Below are 10327 nucleotides of genomic sequence, written 5' to 3' on the forward strand. Positions count from 1 at the left end.
GTGTTCTTAGACTAAAATGAATCGGGGAGAAACTCTAGCAGTCTCTGCATCCACAGAGATGCACCCCCAAAACCCTCCTTTAGGGAAGGACTTGTTGCCCACCTGAGGGGAGGGTGGCCAGCACAGGGTCTCCGCCGTCAGCTGCCCTGGGGCTGCCTCACTGCAGACTGCCTGACCTGAGGTCACACCCTGTCTGGGCAGCCTGCATCCCGTGATGGGCAAGTAGGGGACACACAGGCCCAGCCGTCTTAGGGCCGGCGATGCCTGCTCCAGAGCCCTCGCTGGGTAGCCCAAGGCTCGCTGGGCTTGAATTTCAGTTCTACTTCTTTCTCTGTGGAAGCATCTGGAATTTCTTCAAGCTGGAACGGCTCTTTCCCCTACTTAATCAACCTACAAGCTGAGATTTACAGAGATCTTGTGAACTTTATCCTGCGCTTTCTGGCCGATGTGTTGAGCTCTTTTTGAGATCAACTGTCCACATTCTCTCCTCTGTGCAAAAACTAACAATTTATGAAATTTTAAAAGTCTTCATCCAATTTGTTGAAAGTATTGAGTAGAATAGGACTGGGGACAAAATTCTATAGTTTTCTTCTGGAAAGTTTCTCTAACTTACCAGCTTTTCATAAAATGACCTGAGAGGATAGAAGAGTGTATTGTTATGTGTGTAGTGCAAGGACCCTTGGCTCTAGGGTTCTGGTAGATAAATGAAAGATTTTGGAGCAGCACAAATATAAGAAGGGGGACATTCTATGCTGAAAAATCTAACATGAGCACATGTAGAAACAAAGGGAAATCACAAATACTGTTGACAGGTTAATTAACCAGTTGGATTTATTTTTACCTAGGAGACCAGGGAAATCGTCTCTAAAGGTGCTTGATGTATTTGTATATATTCATATAATGAGATGCTTAAAGAATGTTTCTTAAAAATCCATGATCTTCTTAAGGGGTTCATCTAAATCAACATTGTTGAGTGTCCACACTCACTTTAAGTTTGAAGATTTAAATTTAAAATAAGCAGCAAGGGGCTTCCCTGGTGGTGCCGTGGTTAAGAATCCTCCTGCCAATGCAGGGGACACGGGTTCGAGCCCTGGTCTGGGAAGATCCCACGTGCCGCGGAGCAACACAGCCCGTGCGCCACAACTACTGAGCCTGCGAGCCACAACTACTGAAGCCTGTGCACCTAGAGCCCGTGTTCTGCAACAAGAGAAGCCACCGCAATGAGAAGCCCGCGCACCACAACGAAGAGTAGTCCCCGCTCACCGCAACTAGAGAAAGCCTGCGCGCAGCAACAGACCCAACGCAGCCAAAAATAAAATAAATAAACTTAAAATAAATAAATAAAATAAAATAAAATAAACAGCAATAGGTCGTATTGCTGGGGAACATTTATGCTTCTTATTCTCTTTAAAATAGTAAACCATTCCCCAAGCTTTCTTTTACTTTCATTTTATTTATTTATTTGTTTGTTTATTTATTTATGGCCGTGCCACATGGCATGTGGGATCTTAGTTCCCAGACCAGGGATGGAAACCCGTGCCCCCTGCAGTAGAAGTGAGGAGTCTTAACCACTTGGCCGCTAGGAAGTCCCTACTTTCATATAATTTAGACCTATCAGAGCTAATCAAACCTCCTGGGGTTTGGTTTCTTCATATTATAGCTATTGAGCAGAACTTGCCACATACAGTTTGTATAAGCTGCCGCTAAGCCAGCTAATAAGACTGTATCCCAATTCACATTTCAGCATCTCACTCCCAAGGGTACCATCAAGAGAGAAGTCTTCAAATGCTTTGCTAAAATGGAGACACGTTATTGCTAAAGCATTTCCCCTTATTTACTAACATAAAATGAAGTCAGAACGAGAATTAGGCTTAATTTGTTGTAACCTGTTGGAAGAGATCACACATTGTTTTCAGCGATCGCTTCCCGTTCACTGAACTGCACGTGAACCGTCTTGGTTAACAGTTCTTACCACCAGGCTGTGGATTTACGTCAAACCTACTGAAGCTTGGTCTTCACAGTCTCTCGGTTTTCCTCCTGTGTCTTCAGGCATCTCTCTTGTTTATCATTTCTAAAAATTCCTTTTTCTTCCACCATGAAGTGCTACAAACACACTACATAAAATTTGTAGATAGAGAAAACAAGAAAAAAATCTGTTCCTAAATGAATTACTCTTTATATTTTGGTGCATTGACTTCCAGCATTTTTCTATATATTTTCTTGACACAGATCACAATGTTGTACATATATGTCTTAAAATAAAATGTCCGTGGTACTAGATGGGCTTCCTTGACGTCCTATAATGTAAAGATTGATGACAGTGACACTGAGGTCACAATTACAAGTTCATGCAACCTGGGATATATTTTCCTGGGTTTATAGCCCCGAAATGCATTTGGGATGGCTGGTTACTTATATTACTTTCTAGCAAAGCTTCAATTCCTTCTTCATGATGTCCATTTTCCTTTTTTCGGTGTGAGTATAATTTTCTTTGCTGGATAAGCCAGAAGAAAACGAAAAATTAAATAATTCAGTTCCCTCTTTGTCAGTTAACATGACACTGTGTTTAGAACCTTCAAACATTGTCAAGTTGGAACATAAATTGGGCTAACCTTTCTGGAAGGCAGTCAAGCCATTTATGTATCAAGATCCTTAAAAATGTTTTGCCCTTTGTCCAGGTAATTCCACCTCTAGAAATAAGATCCTAAGGAAATAACTGATTCAAAGATTTTGCAAAAGAGCTTAACTGTGGTGTTAGTCATAATGGTGAAAGATGCCACCTAAATGTCCCAAAGCAGGAGATGGTTGAAGTATAGATGATGGAAGATTATGTAGTTACTTAAAAAAAAAGCGTGTCTTTAAAGCATAAAACAATGATCTAGGAAAGCACTTATGATATGAAAATCAAACACAAAATTGTATTCTGAATATGATACTGATTTTGACTTGGTTGTCTTTGCAGCGTTGACAAACTTCTCTCATCCCGCACTTAGTTACGTCAGCTGAGGTCCTGACATTTTGCAGACTTGCTTTATGCTGCACGTGGATTCATTCTGAGTAATATTTCCCTTCTTCCATCCTTTTTTATTTTTATTTTTTAACATGGTCTTTTTATATCTGAGCTCATCAGAGGACTTCTTGGAAGTCGTATTAGTTTTCGGGCTGCCTTTTCATTTCCTTCTACGTCAGTTCATTAGCGGATGCATTTTCAGCATTTTGTTCTCAGGCCCTCATCTGCTAACCCTCCTTCCCTTCTAGAATCTCTAGTGATGAGATCATACTGATCTTGTCTTTGGATCTCTTACAATATGTTTTTCTACATAGTGTATGACACTTGTGTGTAGGGTCCCAGGGTTCTCTTCTTTGTGTTCCAAAGTGTAATGAATGGCCTTTTGTCCTAACCTGGGACTTTGAGTGAAGCAGGAATAGGGAGGGAGCTGGGAGCTTTCCCTCAACCCACACGTCAGGGCTGGACGGAGGGCTGAGGAGACTGAGGTCTGGAGGGCCAGGCCAGGGTTTGTAATGACCACTAGACGTTACCTGGGTGAAAATTTGACTCCACTGAATCTCGGGGGGAACATCTGTAGTATTTTCTATACAAATGTGAGTTCCTGCAGCAGGGAGTCTGACGATTTGGTAAATAGCTCCCAGGAACGCTCATTTAACATATTGGAATTACATCCCTACTCCTGTGTTTGTGGATTTTCATACAGACATATCTTATTTTTTTATTTTTATTTTTGTTTTTTTTTTTGCCGTGCTGCACGGCTTGTGGGATCTTAGTTCCCTGACCGGGGATTGAACCCGGGCCTGGCAGTGAAAGCGCTGAGTCCTAACCACTGGACCACCAGGGAATTCCTGATACAGACATATCTTATTTTTTCCCCAAATGTGGAAATTGATTTTCTGTCTTATCTATTGACAAGATTTTAAAAATCAGTGAAAGCAAAATAAAACAAAAATCTGACATATTAAAAAAAAGGAAGAAAGTAAATGCCCGTACTCCTCTGCCTAGAGATAACTGCTACTCACACTTTGCAGTAGGGTACGGAATGTAGCTCTTTCTTTTTGTCTTTTGTTCTTTATGGTTTCTAGTAACGAGTACCAATTCACGGAGTCTCATTGAAATCTATTAGTTTTTTGGTGGCTTTGTGCACAAAAAATTATGCTTTTGTGCAGGAATTTCCAGAACTTTGGGGTAAGACATCTGAGGCATCGATATTACTGCTAAGAAGAATGTTAACGACAGCTAAATTTCATCAAGCACTCAGTATAAGCCAGGCACTTTGTAAGTACGCTGCATGCATTCTAATTTAATCCTGACCACAAGCGTGGGAAGTAGGTTTTATTTTCACCCCCATGTTAGAGATGAGAGCTTAACCGTAGAATGTGACTTGCCCAAGAGGCCACAGCTAGTAAGAGGAGGAGTCATGACGCAAACTCCAGTGTTCCCTGATTAAAGCCTCTGGCCCCAACCAGGACATCACACTTCCTCCAAGGTGGTGGGCTTGTCCTCTTTCCCTGATGGAGTCATCCTATGAAGAACCAAATAATGTGCTCCTTTTCTCTGTTTGTTTCCCATTCTACTCCACAGACTCTGTATCCCAACTATAGGCACTTTTCATATACAGCTTAAAACCTGAACATCTGGTTGATGAATCCTCCCAGCAAAACTCCCTCCAGTTTCTGAGTAATATCCTCAAGTCCTTTGCTAAAATTCCACTCTTCTGGCATCTCAGGCCATGATTTGGGAAATAAAAGCCTTCTCTGCAAAGCGCGCTCCAGGAGAGCAGCACGTCTCCTGTGTCATCACGGCCAGGTGTACACGTGGGCAATTGCATAAAAATGTCCCTCGCTCACTAACATGCAACATTGTGCAAGGTTGGTTTGGAAAGTGAGAATGGAAGATAGGATCAGTGTGAGACATACCAAGGGTTTTCTTTTTTCAACCCCTTTCTCTCCCCCTCTGCCCACTTACCCCAATCTGTCGTATATGCCACTGTTAATATTCTTTCCGAAATACACACTTGACTTTGGTCCTCCCTTTCACTGCAAACTCTTAAACATGGCATATAAAGAGCTTTTGTCATCCAGATCCTACCTCCTCCCAGCCTCACTTCCCACTCTTCCTCACCTGAAACGTTCTGCTCCAGCAACATTCAGCTGTACTGCTGCTGTTGGGGTTACATCCTGCTGTCTTACGCCTTCCTGCTTTGACAGCTGCCTGGAACACCTACATCCGTATCATCTCACCCCACTCCACCTCATGCCCTCTGAACCGCTAAACTCAAGGTTCTTTAAGACATAATCCGAGCGAAATATCCTCTGTGAAATGTCGGCAGATGCTTCTAAGGAAATTAAGAACCTTGGACTTTCATTTTTTCATTTGTAGCACCGTATCTCAGTCCTAGGAAACTGTGAACTCCTTACAGGCAACAGTCAAGTCTTGTGTATTTCTGAAATTCCAGTGTCAGCCACCAAGTACAGCTTAAGGAGGGCTTAGGAAATGTTTGCAAGAGAATGAATGAATATGTGGAACCTGGGAAGTAATTCACAAGCGATCAAGGAATCACACACTACAGAAAGTATAAAAAGTAATCTCACGTTGGCAAGAGAGAGAATTATGTGGTGGAACCTTATCAGTTGAACTTAGGTAAATACTGACATGCTGAATCCATGGGTCTTAAGCCCCCACTGCAATCATAATTACCTGGGGACTTTAAAGAAGCCCAATGCCTGGACCCTTACCTGTTGAATTTTTCTATTTTTTTAAAAAAACAGTCTGAGAGATTATACTGTGCATCCAAAGTTAAGAATAACTGCTCTAGATAAAAATAGAAATTGCAGTATATAAACGTATTAGTTTCTACCAGGTGAAGGCTATTTGCAAGTAGGGGATCCCAGAATTTGCACAAAGATGTCTCAGTGCAGACTTCGGCTGACTATGCATTTCTAGACGTGTATAATCGTGCCCATGAAGCCCTGGGACACGTTCCTTTATCCCCTCTGCAAATGTGCTCACAGCTCCTGACAGACTTTGCTGTCATAGGAGCAGAAAGGCATTTGCATCTTTCCACTGAGAGCTTTAGTGGTGGAGGTTAGCTGGAATCCCAATCCATAAAGAGACAACATTCAAAGCGTTTTTAAAAATCTAAACCGTTGCTAAATGTTTAACGTTACGGTCAAAGTCTCTGCTTGTCAAGTAAATAAGAACGTTTTTGAACCTGTGATGCAATGGGATTTCAGGACTATGAAACCTTGGACTCTGAGTCTAGGTCTCTCTAGTGAATTTACAAAGTAGAGTAGGAAAGGATATAAAGTCAGTAAGAATTTTTCCGCATTTTAAAAGATTGTGATAGAGTTGATGTATGATGTTATGCTAGTTTCAGGTGTATCACATATGATTTGATATTCGCACACATTGTGAAACGATCACCACAGTAAGTCTAGTAGCCGTCTGTCCCCATACAAAGTCATCACAATATTGTTGACCATATTTCTTACGCTGTATCCCCGGGGATCGTTTGTTTTATAAGTGGAGGTTTGTACCTCTTAATCCCCTTCACCTATTTTATCCCCCTCCCCAGTCATTAAGAATTTTAAGTACAAGGTCCCATGTCTCTTGTGAAACAAATGTTGTCATGTTTTCTTCAACCTAAGTGTCTATGTGGTTCTGTATCCTTGTTCATGGTTAATAAAACGTAATATCCTAAGTGCAACATTAAATCCAAGGGTTGGCTTCTCTTTAGTGCTGATTATAAACCCCAACAACACAAAGCAGGCACTTGATGCATCAGAATTCCTTGGATTTTTATCTTAATGCTTTTTCCATTTGCTCTGCCAAATCACACTTTAATGGCAAGTTTAAATGTGTCTTTACAACGTCATTTCACATTGATTCTCAGCCAGCTCTTCGGTCATTATATTATTGTTACTGGGGTGTGAGCTGCACCACGTGGAGAGGAAGATAGACCAGACTACACATCCACCAGCTGGTGCTGCAGTTATAGGTGAAAATGCATCACAATCTAGAAGATGAATGATTGCATCTCATCTTAAGGCTCATCACAAAGGTTTTTCGTTAGACCCATGTGTGTGTTTGTGAGGGTTCTGGGAACATTTTGTAATTCTCAGACATGTTCAAGTGGCAAAGCACGCAGGACTAATAATAATTTATAAATTGTGCAGATTACCATCCATTATGTTTGTATTTACTTTTACAAAGAAGGGAAAGTTTTACTAGCCAAAAAATTTAAAAAACGCAAACACTTGACTCTCCCTTAAAGCCGTCAAGCTAAGTTTGATTTAGTTGTTTCTTCGTTTTCCTGCTGCTACTATTTTTTGCATCATTTTCCAAAGTTCTGTAGTTGGCAAATAGGAGCTGGTTGTCGATGATTCAAAAAAAAAGTTTATATAATAATCTCATATATTATATATTAATATATATAGTATATATTTTATATTAATAGAATATAAACATAAACCTAAAACTGAGAAAGTTCTGCCCATTGCATTGATTTTTAGGCAGTGATGTAAATAAAAGTTGAGGCCTCATATGGTCCAGTTAACACCAGTATCTTTTTAAAAGTGGAAACCACCCAAAAGACATGCATTCTTTCCTGTTTTTAGTTATATTTTTAAACAATTTCAAACATACAGAAAAGTTCCAAGAATAGAACAAAAAACTTCCATATACTCTTAACCCAGAGACCCCCTTCGAGTTTCACCAAATGTCCCCTCAGGCTCTCATAGCAAGAGCGTCATGTGGTCCAGTCACTTCTCCTGACTCCCAGGCTTCCTCAGTCTTTCTTTCCTTTCATGGCCTTTGCCTTTTTGAAGATTACAAGGCAGTTGTTTTGCATGGTGTCCTTCAAGTTTCTCATGACACAGCCCGGGTTATTAGGTTTGGGGCAGGAATATCTCAGAAGAGATGCTGTGTTCTCCTCATTGCATCCTATTGTGGGGGAGCGGGGTGGGCACACAGTGTCAATTTGTCCCATTAATGGTGGTGTTAATTTTGATTATTTGATTCTAGTGGTATCTGCCAGGTTCCTCCACTATAAGTTGATTCCTTTCTCCTCTCTTTGTAATGAATTATTAATTTATGTGGTGACACTTTTAAGACTATACGAGCATCTCATTTCACATCCTACTAACACCCCTAGTTTTAACATCCATTGATTTTTTTTTGCCAGAATTAAATATTTCTATGATAAATTCCAAATTGTGATTTTCTAATTCCATATTCCTACTATATTAATTAGTTGGCATTCTACTGTCAGGAGGAACTTTCTTATCTTCCCATCTATTAATGTGTTTATTGCTATCAATGTAGACTTGTTGATTCCTGTTTTGGTCAATGGATTTAACTTGTTACTACGATTATTTATTTTACACTCAAGTTGTCCCATATTTGACTAATGAGAGTCCCTTCAAATGACTTCGGAGGTCTTTCTAACAGGTCCCTGCCATTCTCTGAGCATCACCTGAGTTGTTCCTCACCCCACGTCCCAGGCTTATCTCGCACTTACCCTGCCCCATTCCTAGAATCAGCCAATTTTCCGAGGAGCCCTGGCACCTTTCAGTGGAGAGCTGTATTTAGAAACCAAGATCTAGGCGCTAGGTGTGCTCGTTGCTACCGGCTATACTGCCATTCCCAGGCTATCTTAGTCGACAGAACTAGGAATTACATGTATACAGATGTACATATGTACACACATGCACACACCTTCTTATCTATATTTACTTCTGGATCTGTCTCTATGTAAGTAAAGTTTGTACTGATATATCCACTTGCAATACACCACCACAGGGTTTATTTGGGCTTCCGTTCTTTCCTTATTGCTACTTCTTTTCATCAGTAAGGAAACTGACTCCCATTAGCCTCAAGATATGTGCTTGTTCGCTCAATCCATTGTATATGCCACTCCCGTGACACCACTGGGCTGCCATTCTCACAAGGGCCACTCTGAATATCCCACTCAGGTCCACCCCATGAATTTGGAATGGAATTAGGAAGGAAGGAAGGAAGGAAAGAGGAAGGGAATAAGGGAGGAAGAATAAAAGGAAAGGAGGGAGGGAGGAAGAGAGACATGCATTTTTAAAATATATATATGTATATTTTTGATTTTTTTGGCTGTGTTGGGTCTTTTGTTGCTGTGCGCGAGCTTTCTCTAGTTGCCACGAGCAGGGGCTACTCTTTGTTGCGGAGCACGGGCTCTAGGTGCGGGGGCTTCAGTAGTTGTGGTGTGTGGGCTTCAGTAGTTGTGGCTTGAGGGCTCTAGACACAGGCTCAGTAGTTGTGGGGCACGGGCTTAGTTGCTCCGCGGCATGTGGGATCTTCCCGGACCAGGGCTCGAACCCGTGACCCCTGCATTGGCAGGCAGATTCTTAACCACTGCACCACCAGGGAAGTCGGTGCATTGTTTTTAAACTGAGGTATAATTAATATATAATGAAATGCACAGCTCTTAAATGTTTAGTGGAAGAGTTTTGATAATTTCATGTACCCAAGTAGCAACCACCTAAAATAAAATATAGACTGTTTCCACCCTCTCCAGAAAGTTTCCTCATGTGAGGAAGTACACCCATCAGCAAGCATCATTAAAACCCCCCTCCTCGGCTTCCCTGGTGGCGCAGTGGTTGAGAGTCCGCCTGCCTATGCAGGGTTCGTGCCCCGGTCCGGGTAGATCCCACATGCCGCGGAGCGGCTGGGTCCGTGAGCCATGGCCGCTGAACCTGCGCGTCCGGAGCCTCTGCTCCGCAACGGGAGAGGCCACAACAGTGAGAGGCCCGCGTACCGCAAAAAAACAAAACAAAACAAAACAAAAAAACCCTCCTCATCACTGGTCCTCCCAATGTCTATCGTTCAGTTTACAGCTGCTGCCGAAACTGCTCTCCTCTATTTCAAACTTCTCCAGGTTTTCTTTTCCTGCTGTGCAGCCCGTGGCTTTCTCTCTGTTCCTCCACCCACCTCACATCTTTATTATACAGGACACCTTGGCCCTTTTCATTCGTTTTCTCTCTTTTCCCCCATCAAGGGAATTCTCCACAATAACACAGAGCTTGCGAGCAATCAAACATAAATCCTTCTTCTTAGGAAAGGAAGGTGGAGTGTGCGTGTGTGTGTGTGTGTGTGTGTGTAGACTGTGATTTAACCACAAAGGGGAAGGATGCTTGTTTTATGTCAGTGGCAGTACACTGTTCTCCTCATCACAGAACATCATGTGTGTGTGTGTGAAGATTGTGATTTAGCCACAAAGGGGAAGGACGCTTGTTTTATGTCAGTGGCAGTACACTGTTCTCCTTAGCAAGGAACATCATGTTC

The sequence above is a fragment of the Grampus griseus genome, assembly GCF_964374135.1.
Source record: "Grampus griseus genome assembly, chromosome: 20".
NCBI lineage: Eukaryota > Metazoa > Chordata > Mammalia > Artiodactyla > Delphinidae > Grampus > Grampus griseus.